Source organism: Centruroides vittatus, unplaced genomic scaffold (assembly GCF_030686945.1).
Source record: "Centruroides vittatus isolate TY-2023 unplaced genomic scaffold, ASM3068694v2 contig_880, whole genome shotgun sequence".
Lineage (NCBI taxonomy): Eukaryota > Metazoa > Arthropoda > Arachnida > Scorpiones > Buthidae > Centruroides > Centruroides vittatus.
In genome coordinates, this window is record NW_027122572.1 from 2,805,311 (window position 1) to 2,822,877 (window position 17,567).

The following is a 17,567-nucleotide window of genomic DNA, read 5'->3' on the forward strand; positions in this document are numbered from 1 at the left end:
ATGTTTATTAACCCAGATTTTTAATTTTTGATTAGGAGTCAAGGCAGTGACTTCTAATCAAAGTCCCTAATCTTTTTAAAATTAATTCTTATTTTTTTTATTTAATTTTTGATCAGGAGTCAAGGCAGTGACTCCCCGCCAAGTAAAAAAGTTACTGACATACAGGAATTAGAGTTTCCGACTTTCGGGAGGATCGATTTCTCCGCACCCCAAACACCTGAAGTAATTCCGAGTATCTTATTCGAAAAAAAAAAAAAAAGAATTTTTAGGTTGTGTGCAAAATTTCAAGATTTTCTATAAAGCGGTTGCCGAAATATAAGCAATGGAAAAGTGAAAAATCACCAAAAACTATTATTTTCTTGTTTTTCTTTATCCGGCACTGCAGACGCTCATAGGGAAAAACTACTGGGTATAGAAAGCTCAAATTTTAAACTTAAGCCTTTCTCGTTTTCAGTGAAGTACTGACGAAACTTTCGGGTCAAAATTTACGGGGGTTTACTAGGATTAATTTAATTGAACCATAGAGCTAATTCAGTTTTACAGCCAAATTTTATGCTTATAAGGATAACATTTCATTGAAAGAAATTAATTTTATTCAAAGTGTTATTCAGATTAACAAAAACTGCAATTTATGCATATTAAAACTTTTTATAATGATTTTTCTAAACGGCGTATTGAATGTGTCAGTTGGCGGCGCGTTCGATTAGCGGTGCATTCGGTCGTTGACGACCGAATTGTATGTCATTGTCTTATGTCTTGATGAAATAATTAAATTAATAAAGAATTGAAATCCAAACAAAAACATCTGACATAAAAAATTGAGCCAAGTACGAACTTATGACAATTTAGAGAACAGTCAAAATTTTTCTTAGTTATTCTTTTGCATTTGGAAGCGGTACCCACAATATTTTTACCGGTATTATTCTTTCTACATTTCGCTTCCAAGCTCCAAGTTTATCTTTATGAAAGGAAAACTCCTAAGAAAAATTTTGACTGTTGTCTAAATTGTCATAAATTTTTAATTGGAGAAATTTTTACATCTTAGATCTTGTTTGGATTTAATAAATTACATTTAAATAAGAAAAAGTTTAGTCATTAATATAAATTTTATTTATTCAGCTAAAGAATCGAGCAATTGGGCTAATAAGTAAAGCAGTCTGGGTACTGAACCCAGCATATATAAAACGTCTTCTACTCTTCTTGCTTTATCAGCATCTGCAAAAAATGATGACTTATTACTAATTTATTGTACTGAATTAATTGTAATTTTAATTATAATTTAATAACTCTAGAATTTATTAAAATATGAGAAACATTTGGAAAAATGTTTTTAAAATTGCTTGTTTTAATTTTAAATTTAATTATTTAATATCTAGAATTTACTTCTTTGCTCCCTTTCCTTTAAAAACTAGACCTACGAATGTTTGTCTAATTTATATTCTACAGAAGGTAAAACGTTTTGATTCAGAAATGAAAATTGTTTAACTGTTCACATAATGTCATTCATAAAAAATTGTGTTATTTTTAATTTTGCCCGTTTCAGACGGATATAATCCGAATTAGGTTTAATAGTTTAAGCAGAGATGAGTAATGCTACTATTTAAACTAACTATAAAAGATAACGATACTCTGGAATAAATATAAGTCCAGATCCTGTGCCACTTGGCTGACAGATAAAATATTAAATATGCTTTCTAAAAGTATAAAACTGTAAATACAAGTAAATAAAGTGAAAGAAAAAAACGAAAAGAACATATTAAGAAAACATAATCAGGTTAGACAAAGAAAGGCTAGACGAAGAAAACATGTTAAGAGATCATGCATGTGTGCTGATCTGAAATGGGTATAGTAATGTAAGGCGAGATGAGAGCTACTATGGCAGCACTACTTAGCATGGGCGAACATGTCAAAAGGGGTGCTTCTAGGGAGCACTTTTTATAAAAAACTGCAACCTATTTATGTCAAGAAAACCAAGAAACCCTCTGTATGGTCAGCCCATTCGATAGGTACGAATTCGATCCAGAGTTCAGTGATTTTGTCCACTCAACCATTGGTTGCCATTTAAATCAGGATTTTTCATTACGATTCATTTATCATTCTGGCTGATAAAAGAAAAGATATATATATTACCAAAAAATATTATATTTATATACGTATATACAGGATGTATCAAAATCGGTGTCCATAGATGTAGGGATGTGTAAATTCCTGACACCAAAACAATACAAAAAGTTCATATGAACATGGTCCGAAAATCCTTCGTTAGGGAGTTATAAAAGGAATTGTAGTGACGCCGGATTATGTAAATCACTTCAAACTTGCATTTTTACGCACTTTCTTTTTTACAGTTGGCCAATCGTACTTATGGTTTCTCCGAAATGAGTTACTTCATTTACTTGATGATGTACTGTACCTCTAGATGTCATCCAACGAATGTGGTTTATGCACGATGGTGCTCCACCTCACTTTACTCTGAGAGTTCGCCAGTATGTCGATAACCAGTTTCCGAACAGATGGATTAGTCGAGGGAAATCCATTGCATGGTCTGCCCGATCGCCAGATTTGAATCCTATGAATTTTTACTTCTGGGGACATGTAAAATCCTTGGTGTATTGAATTCCAGTACGTAATGTCAATGTTCTGAGGGAACGTACCCAAAATGACTTTCACCAAACTTGAAACACTAGGAATTTTCAACAGAGTACGGCAAAGCATTGAGCACAGGCTCAGGGGATGCATCGAAGCAGGAAGAAGTCACTTCGAGAAATTTTTGTAAATCTACGTTGTTAAATGCCCCACATGTACCATTAGCAATAAATCCTATAACTCCCAAATGAAGGATTTTTGGACCCATGTCTATATGAACATTTTGTAATGTTTTAGTGTCAGGAACACACCTACATTTATGGACACCAATTTAGATACACCCTGTAAATTTAATATATTATATATAATGTTATATAATATATATATAACATGTAATATAATATAATATATATAATATATATATTATATATATTATATTATATTACATATTGTTACTGTGAAAGACCGAAAAATGGCGAATGTCAAGAATCACTGATGAATGTCAACATTCAGCAGGTACTAATGTGAATGTTGAATAAAATATTGTTCCTAGCATTTAGCCGTGGAACACTTCTTGCAATTACAGTGTGTATAGCCTTGCCTTCCACTTCTCGAATTAGTTTTAGCTGTTTCTCTCAGGGACATTTTTACCTAACCTAACCAATCTAAACTAACCTAAACTTAACGTAACCTAACGTAACATTAATAATATAACCAAATATTTGGTCTTTCACCGACGGTCTTTCGTATGTGTCGATATTTACCGGAGAATCTTGACATTCTCTAATTTCGATCTTTCACGGTGTCATGTTATATAATACAATATTATATTATAATATATATATATACAAATTAATATATATATATTAATCTGTTCATATTGTGTTCTAATAGGCAGAAAGATTAAGGAAAACAAAGAAACAAGCAGAAAAATATGTTTTGAGATCGTAACAGATAACTTGTTTAATTTTTGGTAAGAATTCTTATAAAATCTTTACTAGACTACACGTGCAAAGCATACTTGTTAATTAAATAAAAGTTGCATACAATTGAAACAATTTATCGACAATAATAAATAATTCAATAATGTTAATTAAATAAAATAATTCAATACACGTACTTCGTTTTTTCTTGATATCACTGCTGCTCCACTGAATCCTAAAGTCTTCTTTCTCTCGATCTACTTGCAAAACAGAAAATGAATTTAACAGATTTATCAGCGTAAATCAATTATTTTAGTGAATTTACTTACTGCTATTAAATCTCGTTTCCTTATCCTGTCCACTACCATCAGAGTAAAGTTTTATAGATTTTAAATCAAGAGGATTTAGCAACTTAACGAAAGAATTATTTCTGAGTTGTTGTTTATCGTTAATATTTTCATTGAATACATCAGAATTTCTAGCATAACAAACTGTAATGACGATTAGAAGCAAAAACACGAACTTAGTCATTCTTCAATTAATCTGTTTAGTTTCGTAGAAAAATAAAGAATATATAACAGTGCAGAAAATCCACTACTTTACGTATAAAATTACTAGAAATATATCCTTTCCACTAAGTTTAATAAACAAGTTATGTTCTTTATTCAAAATAATAAAAATTAATAGAAATTCGAGCTTTGTTTCAGTTTGATATTGTATTTCTGTTAAAATTAATATTCTTTTTGGAAAATAGTTATTTGTATTACACGATTTCTTGCTGAAAATAATTTTGTATTTCTGTTATAAAAATATCCTTTTTTTAATATAACAACTCAAATTCTTTATTCAATTTAATCAAGATTATATAAAGAAAAATTCTCTACGTGACTTGCTGATGTTTCCTCAGAAATTGTAATGGTTTCAAATTTCACATATAATGGATATATTACGAGAGGGTGTACTAATATTTAAATATTAAAAGTTTTTTTTAAAAAATCAGATCTTTATTTAAAAATGCATGTTTTGTAAATAAAAACATATTGAATGTATTAAAAAATAAATTTAATTTGTCAAAGATGTGATAATTTGATGCAGCGTTGTATTAAATGCTTGTCTTTCATAAAACAATAAAATAGTTATTGAAAACAACAAAAAAATATATAAATTTGAAAACATTATTTAATTTTATGTTTGAGTAGATGATTGCGTTATAAGGAATTAGTATACTGCCGAAAAAGATCCAAGTTTTAATTCGATTCTTGACACTACTAAACTCTGATGTACTAAAATCTGATGTACTAAACTCTGATGTACTTACGATACAGTACATCTGTATAATAAATATTTTAGATCAGCGGCTTAAAGTAAAAAAAAAAAAAAAAAAAAATATGACTATTAATAATATTTTGAAATCTCTTGATGCTAAAATAATTTCCAAAATTTCGATTATTCTAACTAAAATTACTATTTTTACTTTTCAATTGAAAATATTTTTGAAAGTATTCTTAAAGTTGTCTGGAAAATTTTTAAATGTAACACACGGAATTCACTTAAAATTTGCTTAAACAATTTATAATATTCTTTAAAAAAATTCAAAACTAATATTGAAAATATTATTTTAAATAAACTTGTTTTGTATTTGTGGCATTAACGTTTCGATGTTTAAAAAATGTTAAAATGTTGCGCCAAAATTACTGTTTTTTATAGTTCTTCCATGTAAATTAATATTTTCTGTTAGAAGAAAAGACAGAATTGTCATAGGACTGCCATTAAACACTATGGATCATTAAGATTCATAATACTTGATGGCAGAACGATAGAGGTGGTTACTGGGTCAGCTTACCGTTCTGGGATATCCGAAACGAATCCTAGCGAACAAATCTCCAGAAAATTTTCGTAGGAATCAGTTTCTGATATTTGGAACCCGTCCCTCATTACTATATTGTAAGCTTGATCGATCCACACTAAATATGGAAGAAAAAGTATTTTAGTGTCCACGGGGCGTAAAGAGCCGAAAATTTAAAAAAAAAAAAAAAAAATATGCAGCTTTATGAAAATGAGGAAGATGTGTAAAAAACAATGATCTTTAAATAAAAATTCTGTCGGTTTGAAACGAAAATAGACAAAAATGTAGAAAAATGGTAGGAGTTGAAAGCAAAAAAGATAATCTTTATTAATTACAAAGGAAACTTAATATTAGAAATCAATAGCAGCAGAAATCAGTTTAATATGATTTATCAAAATAGAAAAAAAAACTCATCTTGATGGCAACAAATAGAGGTTATTAAAATGATAATGATGATAACAATTAATCAAATTAAACTTGATCGAAATATAATCCTCACGTCTTATCAGTTGAAAAAAATTCCTGCAACGAGTTGCTTAACTTTCCCGGCAATATTTAAAACTCAATATGTGACGCCATCTGTTATGATGTTTCATTATTAAAATCGTTTTATAATTTTAATTATTATAAAATGGCAAAAAAATTGTAAATGCTAATAAAGAAATTCGTCATTAACTCTTACCCTACTCACGATATGTCACTCGACGCCCTTTATCTGTTTTGCCTTTGGCTGATAGAGGAGTTTATTGCTATTCGCTTATACTCCGGAAGAACAGGAGGACGATCGCTCAGCGACCGAAGAGTCGGCCTTTTATAGAAGACAGCCAATCCGAGAAGACAGAGAAGAGGTCACAGAGGCGACCAAAGTCGACCTTATCGGAGACGGCCACCGCAAAAAGGGGAGATAGGGATGCCTTCCGGGAGGACTTGGGGGAAAGCTGGCCCCTATTCAGGCGTGATTGGCAAGGAGGAAAACCCGGAAAAAACTCCCGCTGCCAGCTCGTCCGAGTGAGGCGCGAACCCCCGATCGAACTCCGGTGTTTAGGGTCTGGTCTCCGCCAGTATGAGCGGAGACGGAGTCCACTCGCGCCCTTTATCTTTACACTACATCGAGCTTTAACCAACAACATTCAAGGGCATCAATCCCGTTAATACACAACTTCTGTGCTTTTTGTCAAAAATTTCTGAATTTTGCAAGGAGGTTTTCCTTGCAAAATTCAGAAATTTTTGACAAAAAGCACAGAAGTTATTAAGCTTCAAAGAAGATAAAGAAATTTGTATCACAGACACAAACACACTAACATCCAAACGTATATACAGGAAACTCCCTTAAATGTTTTTTTATTTCGCGACGTTTCAAGATTTTCTGAGTTCATAAATGTAAAAATTTTTGGGAGAGGGTCGATTTTTAACCGATCGCCATACTTTCTCTCTAAAATATAACAGAGCAGGAAAGGTAGAAAATCAACTTGTTATTTTGTAATTTTCTTTTAAATTTAATAGGGTAAATTTTAAAAATTATACATAATCATTACAAAGATAGATGAATTTTTATTGAATATATAGACGATATATTCATATTTGATTGATTGATTATCCGAGACACTACAGTTATCGCTATTTTGCTGATGAAATCGATTAATGAAATGGGAAGCATTGTACAGAATCATATTATCCTTGATAACTTAGGTTGAAGTCAGATCGCCACTTAACTTTAAATGAAAACAACAATTCGCCACAACGTTTAGTTATCATCTTACCGCGCGGTAAAATAATGAATAAGTTTTCATATTTATGAAAATTCCGAAAACATTTAATTAATTTTTTTAATAAACTTCAATATTATTTCAAGTTTAGGAAACTATGGAACTTTGAATAAATCAAACATTAAAGCAGTAACCATAATTTTACCGATATAACATTTGTAGATGCACGAATATTTTTTATTTGATATGCAATTATTATTGTGAAAATGTAATTTTAAAATATTCATATTTAAATATATCAATATGAATAATACTCTACAATATATAAATGCGTTTATATTACATTACAAGCGATAATTCAGTAACTTTCATTTATCCATGATGATTGCACGCGCTACTCTACTAGTTGTCATCGTGCTGGCGATGATTTATTATGGAAAAAGCGACGAATCTCGCAAACTTCAACAATCGGAAACTCAATTTTTTATTGTGAATAAGCTTACTGAACCAAAATATCTTCCATATTTTTCAGAAAATGTTCAAGATGTTTCTGGTAAGTGAATGTGAATAAAAGATTGTTCATTACTCAATTTAATTGTCTTAATAATTAAAACGTTTATTTGTAGATTCAGCAAATGCTACTAAAAAAGAATTAAAACCAGTCTCATCTAGTTTCAACGACGATCAGAATGGTAAATCTAAGAATTATTGAAGTATTAATAGTAAACACTTAAATTAATCAGTAATTAATTATATAAATCGATTTGATTAAGTTATAAATGTGTGTGTTATATGAGCTATTCTATGATATATTTAGTCGTTCATTGTCGAAATTTGTCTAGAGACAGATAATCATATCTTATTAAATTTGCCTCTTATTTCCGGCCAGTATCTCTCACGGGTACTAACAAGGTGATTTTCTATAATCATTATGGATTTACCAAGCCCACACTGGTGACGATTGATGTGGAGAGACAGGTTCCCATATATTCGAAACAGACGGTGGAGAATAAATAATTTCTGGGAGTTATTAGCACCCGGATTCGATCCAGTTTATCCAGTGGCTAAAGGTTAAAATTTTAACCGCCTCCGCTATTAGACCGAGCACATTAAATACTAAATCCAAATTATCAAAGTTGTTATATTATAGAATTGCAAGGACATCGTTAAGCAGGAATGTGCATTTATAACATTATAAATTCAAAGATGCAAAACGTGTGCATTAAGTTGATTTCATTTTAAGAAGAAAAGCAGAGATTAGTGGTTAAATTTATGCCCACTGATTTCATTAGAAAGCAATAATAATTAATTATTTTTATACAGTATATTGATAATTTGGATCACTTTGTAAGAAAGCATTATTACATAACAGTAATATACACGATATTTTTAAAAATCATAAACTACCAAGCTGTGATACCGTGAATTATTTTAAAACTCTAATATCTTAAAAAATTTACGTTTTAGTACAACATTTCTATTAATGCACTATAACATAACTGATGCCAATGAGCAGCAGTTTAAGATAATAATTATTTAAACTTTTCGGTGTGCGTTATATACCGAGTTATATAAGGGAACCACAACGAGTACGTGTAGACGAGTGCAGCACAAAGTATAATTTCAAAAGATCCATTGATAATCAAAAAAGAACTTAGAACAATTGTACTTAATTATGTGATTGAAAAAAAAAACAAATTTCCAAATTCCAACATTTAGCAACTGTGGATCTTCAAATTTTTAGAAAATGCTTGAAGATGTAGCGTCATTGGAATTTAAAGATTTACAGTTGCTTAATGTCGAAATTTATAAGTTCAATATGACTTAGTGTTGAATTTTTAAAAATATATAGTTACTAACATCAGGAAAAGTAATGTAATAATTCCTAGAAAATAACGATGAATGAACCAGTTGCATTTTAAAATTAAAGAAGCGGAATTTGCGAAAAAAATATGAAGTTATTGCAAATTCACAAATATATGTCGCTTAACTGACTTTTGAGTCCTTCTGTAATAACCATTTTTATATATTTATTTCACTAAAATTATATTTCTGATTTACATATTTTCTTATCTTTTCAATTTACTCGTTTATAGATTATAGATCCAAGAGAGAGACATTCAACACGAGAAGTAAGAGATATAATCTACCTAATATAAATACGGATATCAAATATATAATACCACCTAATACTAGTAAGAACTATTTTTTGTTATTTCTAAGTATACTTAAATTAACCGAAGTGATCTTTTGAAGTAATTTAATATTTTATTTAAGAGTTTAATATAAAACTGTTCACGCTTTGTAGTTCTCTTAAGCAACACTCGAAATGATAATGAGAAGGATGAAGATTACAATGATGAGGATGATGACAGTAGCGGTAATAATGATGATGACAGTAGCGGTAATAATGATGATGACAGTAGCGGTAATAATGATGATAACACCAAACCTGGAATCACTCCTCACGACGAACGGCTTCAGTATAAAATTTCCGCGGTTAAAATGTTGTTAAAAGCTACAATTCAGCAAATCAATGCATTGCTAGCAATGCTAGAAAAATTTTCAGAAATATTTTGATAAATAATAAAATATATGTAAGTTATTATTATATATTATTATTATTACTATTACATTGTCTTTTACCATCCTGATTATAACTGTTTTACATAATTTACATAATCACTATGTAATAAAATATTTTCAATAAATGTCTCCTCTTATGTAATAAGTTAAAAGATTTCTTCTACAGAAACTACATAAAAATCTATGTTATTAAACAACATTAATATGTTTATCAGTAGAATCCGTTTATTTGAAGCAAATTTGCAACTGAACACTACCAATCTTATAGTTTAAGACATTAAAATCAGGCTCGAACGTGCTACATATGAATCTTCTAAATTTATAACTTTTAAACAAAACGTCTGAGATGGAAAAACTTGGGCAAAGTAAAAAATTATGAATATTTGAATGTCAGTCAAATTTTTTTCTTTCCTTTTTCCTTTAATAAGCATAAGGTTTAATTAAGGTTTTTCTTTAATAAACATAAGGTTGATGTTTCGAAGCGAAGTGGAAAAAACGTTAATACAAGTAAATCTTGTGTGTAACACTTCAAAACGTTAAGCTTATCTTTACCAAAGGAGAAGTAATAAAAAAATCTTTGACTGCCATCCACATTGTCATAATTTTTTACTTGGAGCAATTATTATCCATATGAGATAATTTTGTTTGAATATCAACTGTTTTTTGGTTAATGACTGTGTTGTGATGACGTATCGTAAAGTTCGGTCGACGCTAGGTGACGCGACGATTGCTGATTGAACGCTGTCGATAGTAAAATCGTTATAAAAAGTTTTAATATACATAAATTTAAGCTTTTCTTAGTTTGGATGACGTTTTGAATGAAAATCCTTCGTTTACATGCAATTTCATCTTTATAACTATAAAATTAAACGATAAAAGTAAAATAGACTTATGGGAAACCTCGTGAACTTTGATCTATTGATATGGAAATTTCGCTAGAACTTCTTTCATTAATGATGACTTTTAACTTTATAATTTGAGCTTTCTAGACCGAATCTTTTTGTCTCTAGCAGCGTCTACAATGCCGGATGAAGAAAGAACGAAAATGTAGCGTTTTTGACGATTTTTTTACCTTACACTTGCTTATGTTTCGGCTACCCCTTTACAGAAAACCTGAAATTTTGCGCCCTATCTAAAAAAGCAAGTAACTTTAGAAGGAAATATTCAGCATTACTTTAGGAGTTCGGGAACGAAGAAATCCCCCCCCCGATAATTGACAACTCTGATTTTTGTATATAAAATCAGTTGGTGACTTTCACTTGGCAAGAAATCACTTCGCGAATCTCTATCCGAAATCTCTATTGGCTGTCCATATTACTCTTGTTTTCGGTTATCTAAAGTAACATTGGTCCATGTTACCTTGTATAATCAGGGTTTTACTTTATAAAATAAAATTTTTCTTTTAATTTATATACAATTAAAAGATACCGTCGATAAAATATATTGATATTTTATCATAAAAACTACAGGATATAGCTCTATCAAGAATTCTGTCATCATTATTCGTAAATGATAGAATGACCATTTATTCATCTATTACACTGAAGGATTCGGTTTTAAGTTCATTCACAATTCGTGTGACTTTCATAAGAAATTTAATTAGATGGGTCGTTCTTCATGTGTCTCACTGTTGCCGAGTATCAGGAGTACCTTAATTAGCAAAATTAAATCTATAATGTATGGGCGTCTGATTTCAACAATGTTAACTTCATAACAAATTTAGATAATCATAATTATGTTCTATATCTGTAAAATAAAATGTCTGTCACGTTAACAAGTATACACTGTTCAAGGTCCTTTACCCAATCTGAAACAAATTTTTTCAAGTTACCCTCTAGGACCTTCTTGCAGATGTAGGCTACCATAACACCCAGACAACCGGTAATTTCATCCCTTTGACACACTGTGATAATTAAAGTTTAATGCATTATTATGTAAGTAATTATTACAGTAACTAATGGAAGCGCCACACAGTCCACAAATCGTATTTTTAAACACGCATCACACTGTATCAGATAAGACAAAACCGTCTGAAACAGAGTATAGCGAAGGTGTGTCCATTGTATCAAAGGGGACGCACGCTGGATTAGTCATCTTGTTTGAGTTTTAATCAAGATTAGTCATGATTAATCAAAAAGACGATAGTAGCTTGCTCTACGTCGTGTCTGTTATTTGTATCAGACAGACTGTTGTGCGCTTGCTCTGGCTGTCACACTCCAGCCAGACCAAGCACACAAGTAATGACTCAATTAAAATAGAACTTGATAGTGAAAAGTGGACCATTTATTTATAATTATCGTTTGAAGGCTCCAGCTCAAGAAATGATTGTGCAACCTTTGAAAGTGATGACCAGAAATAAAAAGACATATATATATATATATATATATATATATATATATATATATGTGTGTGTGTGTGTGTGTGTGTGTAATTCGATTGTACTGTAAACACCACAAAAATATTAACAATAAAATAAGGAATGCAGAATATTTAACAAAGGTAAGTTTCTTTCATATTTCGTCCTATGGTTTTCGAAATTTTAATCAGATTTTACCATTTTCCTTCATTAAACAATTACCAACTTAGTAACAACTGAGTACAGGTATCACTTGCTTAACGCGCAAAATTAATTGCGGCATTCCCTTTATACGAAGTTTTAATTTACGCATCTTTACCTGCTGTCTTTACTTAACGTAGATACAGTATTTTGATTAACGTGATTTTAATATAGGTGGTAGGATTGAGGGATTAATTAACCGCGTTACCTATACTGACTTTTTGTTTCAGACACATTTTCAAATCTGTTGTGATGCTAAACTGTCAAATGCTTTAGACAAAACGTCTTGACTAATACAGTCTTGACTAAGACTGTCTTATCTGATCCAGTGTGATGCAGGCCTTAGACTTCAAACAATACAGTGTTCTTTTGGATTAGGAAGCTCCGCAAAACTAGTGCTGTTTATTTAAGTTGGCCTAAAACAACTTAATCAAAGTTTTAATTTTAATGTTCGTCCTTATTACTTTTTGTTTTAGCAACAGTGGACACTTTCTAATAATATCTTCTCGTAATTAATAATTTGCAGAAATGGAGAAATCGTTTTCCATTTTACAATAGTTAATCGATTTATACAAATCACTCTGAAAACTAACTTTTTTATTTATATACAGTAAACGTTACTTTATTACTGTCGGTTTTATGACCTGCATTTGCAATTAGTAAAACTTTTCTGTTATGATTAATTTTTAGTAATACTAAATTTATTGTCATATTTTTAATTCAATTCAGTATGGCATTTAAAAAATATAGCTTTAATTTATGACATTAAGTGTAAGAAAAACAGGAAGACAGTTTTCCTAAAATTAGCAAAGTCGTAAAAGCAGGGTGCAATTATTATATTTATTAATGTTGTTAATTATTAGAAGAATAACAACATTTTCATAATTTTATCATACTTGGCGAAAAATGGAAATCTAATATGACGGTATGAAGTTTTTCCTCGTTAAATCGAATTCTACAGCTTTCTTGAAAATGACAAAAACGCCACTTCTCTTGACTTTTGACCACTTGACCTTCGTTAGTACAGGTTTTATAGTAAACTTATCGGTTTAAAGAAAAGCTGTCTTAGAGAAACATTCGTCGTTTATCAAAATCCACCGAGAGACGAGTTGTATTTTTAAACTTTTAGAAAAAGCACAGAATGAGCACATTTCCTTGTCAAGCAGCTAAGTAAGCAAACCAATGACAGATAATTTCATATGAAACGAACTACATAATTAGCTTGCTTACTAAGCTGCGTGACAAGGGAATACGCCCAATAATTCTCTTAAAAGACAATAATGTCAACCAATAAAATCTACTACAGAGGAGGATCACTAAAGCCAACATAATTCTCCTAAACCGATACATCCGTGTTTTGGGTCAAGTAAGTGCTGCCAGTTGCCAGTAACAACTGAAACTTAATCCTTAATCTCCCATGATGTATTGCAACCGAAGACAGTCCTATACAGTACTTATATTTTGTAAAACTAATGTTTGGTGTTGTTTACGACACTAACTTCCTGAAAAAATTTTGCCAGGAACTTGAAGATTGCATACTAAGGCATAGTAAATTTTTAAATAATTTTTTGTACTGTTTATACAGCTTTCAGGATAACGAACATATGTTTGTCACATTTAATTAAGCCGAATTTTTTTCTGTATTTTCCGGCTAATACGCCCCTAAATCTATTAAAGCAATAGAAATAGTGTCGGAAAGGTAAATGATACATACTTTAGATACCAAGAAAAAAGAGAAAAAGAATCTGAAATATAGTATAATACCATAGGTGGGGAACCTGCGGCCTCGAGGCCGCATGCGGCCTCCGCGAGGTTCTTGTGCGGCCCTTTGCCACCTAGTACAAAATGGTAGAGTTCGTTTCAAACAACTATTGTACATCAACGCCATGACAGTTGCGCGAAAAATCCCGCCAAAGACAGTCATATTGTAACATGACGTCAGAATACTAGTCTGAAACGGACTCTAACACGCATGAGCGAGGCTCTGGCCCACAGACCATCCGTTTCAGACTTGGACACTCAATGTTAATTCTTTTAAACAGTTTTTAGCGCCCCCAAGTTGCAATAAGAATGAACTAAACGAAAAAAAAGCCGGCTTATGTGTGTGTGTGTGTGTGTGTGTGTTTTTTCTTTTTTCTGATTTTTTCTTTTTTCTTTTTTTATTTAGAAGGAATATTGGGAATTAAAAAATTGTAGAATTTTCAGGTAAGTGAAAAATTATTTATTCGGAGATTTCAGAATTTCAGAAATCAATTATGCTTTTTTCAGAGTATTGCCGAAATGTTGGTTTTATATCCAAATAAATAATTTTTCACTTTACTGAAAATTCCACAATATTTATGTAATTTACATATCTAAAAGAAACGAATAATGACGAAGCTTGATCCAAATATACAATTACTGTCAAACAAAAAACAAAGCCAAATAAGTCACTAACTTAGTGAATAAAAAAATATTTTTTATTGTATTTTTTTATAATATTTTTATATTATTTTATATGTATATTATATTTAAAATTTTGTAGTATTATATTTTATTTTTTCTATATAATGCAATAAATTGTTAAATCTATAGAAAAACTATAATAATTTCACAAAAGTCACTTTCTTAGGTCAATCAGCTTATGCGGCCTCTCTTATTGCTGCCTAATTTAAATGTGGCCTCTAATGGTAAAAAGGTTCCCCACCTCTGGTATAAACAATATAAAAAATTTTTTTTTAAAGTCAATTCCTACTTAGGTCAACAAAGAAAAATTTTATTCTAGTTACTTTTTATTAAATAATTACAATTAATATAAATATGTATATACATATGCTAAATACCTTATATAAGAGAAATTTTTTTCTCCCATATAAAACTAAAATTAATTAATTAAATTTAATTAATGAATTAATATTTGAAAAAACTGTATTAACATCAAGTGTCATCCACTACAAGTTTAAAAAAATGTATTTGAACTTGAGTGGATGAATAAAAAATATTTTATTAACGATTGAAAATTTGAACAAGATATATAAATATATATAGGGAGAGTGTGAACTAATAGTAGGAATTTAAAAAGAACCTTGCTAAGATGACAAACCGTGAAAACCAGATAAACAAATAATTTAAGACAAGAAAGAGATAAACTATCATAAAAAATATAATTTAATAAAACGTCACTTAAAATATAATCTAGCTATTATAAAGCAGACATTGCAAACCAAATAGTTATTGCTTAATTATTTTTTGGCAAAATACTGTTTATATATGGTTCTGCATATTTGGTTTTAAGTGTTAATTCAAATATCTGAAAGTAATAAAACCGAAGACTTTTACTATATGCCTCGTATAGAGAGAAAAGGAGATTTATTTGCTAATAAAAACCAATATGAATGTCTGAATGAGTTTCTGAATCTGAAAAGTAAGAAAAATTTTGTGTTGTCATTACCAACAATAAAGTTTTTATTCACTACATAAGATAACTAGTCATATAGAATTTTTTATTGAAACATCAATAATCACAATAACAATTTTCCTCCTCCTGCTTTTTCCTTTTTTTTAAATTAAGATAAATTCGATTTCAGACACGAAAAATAGCGAAAATGAACAAAATCCAGGGCAGTTCTGAAGGAAATTAATGTCTAGTCATGAACAAATACCAGGGTAGGAAACGTTTACTTTACTTATTTATACTAACAGAAAGAAGAAATGATGTTCTTTACTTAGTTTACTAACGAAAGAAAGTCCATTTTTCATATATTAAAATATATATTTATTTATTATAAATATTTTTAAAAATTTTTGAAGTTTAACTTTAAAAGTAGTCTCATTCGAAAATTGCTTTCATTGAAATAAAAATTTAAATACATTTACTGTTTTTTTCTTTTTAATTATTCAATTTTAAAAATGATAAAAATTATATTTTTTATAATAATAAAATTTCTTGTTTTTCAGAAACTTTAGATACACTAACTCCTTTACACATTCAATCGAACAGCATTTACACGTTTAAGATAATGAACCATTAAATCATTAACTTAAATAATCCTGAATTTATGTCGTGTAAATAAGACAATGTTAAACTTTTACAAAGTTTAACAATAATAATTTTTATAAGACATTTTAAAATATTGTAATAACGATATGCCAATTTAATTAACTAAGTCAAGGCATTTTAAATTAAGGAACTACAACAAAATTATCTTCAACGTTATAAATTCTAGCAGTTTGATCGAGAAAGGAATTACCAATTAGATCGTGGATAATTAAAAATAAAATACAAAAGAGTATTTAATTTCCTTTTAATGAATAAATACGTGGATGAATACGTAACTTAACACTTTTTACATTTAACAATGTTCTGTCTGCATCCGGTTCAAGTAAATAGATTCTAATCTCCTTCAATTAATTGAATTATTGTAGAATTAATAAAGTTAAGTAAACGTACTAAAATTTTTCCTATTACCTGTTATGATTCATATACTACTGTTTACTTTAATGTAGTAAGTGCAATGATTAGATTAAATATTAAGAAATTGTGTTAGCTACATTCTCAATAAGTAATAATTGGGCTTAAATCGAATTTTATAAGTTTATTACATAAAATCTACAGCAAAAAATTTAAAAAAGATCTATCAAAAAATATCCAAGTTGGTTTGATAATATCAAAAACAAATTAATGTAAAATAATATTAATCTGTTCTTGATGTAATCAAATCAGTTTGCAGATGTTTTTATAGATCGTATTTAAATTTTTTGCTGTAGTTTTATGTAAGAAACGTATGTAATAAAAACAAGAAACTGATGAATCGATTTTCCAATCATATTATACAAGAAACGTATATTAAAGCTAAAAAGTAATTTATAATTTAAATATACTTGCAAAAATCCACATACCTATATTGGGGAAACAAAACGGAAATTAAAAATACAATAAAAGAACATATAGCTGATATGAGGCATCAAAGAATGCAATCTGTCTTCCATGATCACTGCCTAATAAATAACTGCAATATTGATAAGGACAACACCAAAATTCTGTTCAAAGAAAAAGACACATATAATAGAAAGTTCAAAGAAAGTCTAGCTACACTTAACTCAAAAAATTGTATAAATAGAAATATAAGTATAAATATAAATAAAAATTGGCTAAATATACTATAAATCTTAATACTTTTGTCCAAAAAACACCACAGAGGGCTTGAATTCGTTTCAACCCCCTCCACGTTATTATGTAAATTTCAACTATCGCACAATCCAAACAACGCTGAATAAAAGAAAGTTTAAACAAAAGCTTACACTTGAAGGACTTATCTACAAACTTGTCTATAAGGAAAATTCTGAAATTCGTTTCAACATAAACGTACCAAAGGAAGTGCTCG

General features: G+C 29.5%; 1 long non-coding RNA gene across 1 annotated transcript; it reads right to left on the bottom strand.

The window, feature by feature from the left end:
- Window positions 1–1,094: 1,094 nt before the first annotated feature.
- On the bottom strand, window positions 1,095–4,135 carry LOC136983326 (uncharacterized). Its single transcript, XR_010882029.1, has 3 exons — window positions 3,839–4,135; window positions 3,707–3,769; window positions 1,095–1,215 (listed from the first exon to the last, which is right to left on the bottom strand). It is a non-coding gene; the product is annotated as an uncharacterized lncRNA (long non-coding RNA).
- Between the last annotated feature and the right edge of the window lie 13,432 nt (window positions 4,136–17,567).